The following is a 1,323-nucleotide window of genomic DNA, read 5'->3' on the forward strand; positions in this document are numbered from 1 at the left end:
AAAGTCTACAAAGGACAAAGTGTGAGAGATATTTCAGATTATCCATCTTGGAAAGTGGTACCTTTTCCCTGTGAAGGAGAGATGTGGTCCCCACTGCCATCACCAATCATATGAAGGGAGTTCCAAGCAAACCCGTCTGAGAGAATGGGAAGCCTTCAAGCAAGAAAGACAGCCATTTCACTCCCCTGCCAGATACTTCTGCAGGTGACTAGCTGAGATGATCCATGCTCATCTGAGTAGATGAAGTAAAAGATTACAGAGGGACCCATCTTGAACTTGATACTCTTTAGCGTGGAGATACACCAGATCAGTTTTGCAATATGCATAAGATGAAGAACTTAGTCAGAGAAAGACTAGAGCTCATCCTGAGTACATTCTCTCAAACTATCATTTTTAAAACATTTTATAACATTATTCTCTACTTCAGATCTTTCAAAGGACACTTTACTAGCTTTAACCACAGCATCAATAGAATTCACAGTGGCATTTTCTACCTCACATTTGTTCCAGGGGCTAGAGCCCTAAGACAATGGGGTTTTCCACTCTTGAACTATGCTCTAAACTTTTCTAAACTATGCACTAAAATTTTCATTCCAAATCATATTGCTTTTGTAGTTAAAAATTATTTATGTAGCTATGAATTATGAAAAGCCTGTAATTTTGCTAAGCCAAAGATAGTTTTTGCTTTTGTTTTTGGGTTTTGGTTTTGTTTTTTGTTTTTTTGTTTTTTTTGAACTGACAGTATAGTTAGGACGTTGAGAGTTTTAGTGAGAAGAGGGGGAAAGGAGGAGTTAATTTTCGATCAAAATACTATTAAAATTCTCTTTTCCTATAGTTCAGATTTGGTGTTAACCTTGCAGACAACTATCTAAAAGAGCTCCAAGATCATCAACTCAGCTTACATTGGTGCTTCTCTGAGCACCTTCAGAGGAATTGGATGAGAGACGCTTCAAAAGCTGGTGAGGGCACCACAGAAGGGCTGTAGGTCCTCAGGTGGAACTTTTGTTTTTATTTCTCCCAACAGGATTCTTTCTTTATGGTTGACTAGGTCCCTCCAATTTTCTCTCATGGTCCCAAGATGAGTATTGAAGCTGTTTTATTCTTTGACATTCTCCTGGCTTAGCTTTGGGTAAATCATAAAATTTTCTTACCTGAGGATCATGACAAGAACCTCTTGGCATAACCCTCTGGGACAAAGAAGGCAATTTCATGAGGGCCTGTTTCCTGAGTAGTGAGCAGAAATAAGGATAGCAATGATGGGGAGCTGTTATGATCAAGGGTGAACAAGTTAGGGAAAGGAACAGTTACCAGAACCTGCAGACT

This window comes from Callorhinus ursinus, unplaced genomic scaffold (genome assembly GCF_003265705.2).
Source record: "Callorhinus ursinus isolate GAN/ISIS: 27379988/994484 unplaced genomic scaffold, GSC_fseal_2.0 scaffold1, whole genome shotgun sequence".
Classification (NCBI taxonomy): Eukaryota; Metazoa; Chordata; class Mammalia; order Carnivora; family Otariidae; genus Callorhinus; species Callorhinus ursinus.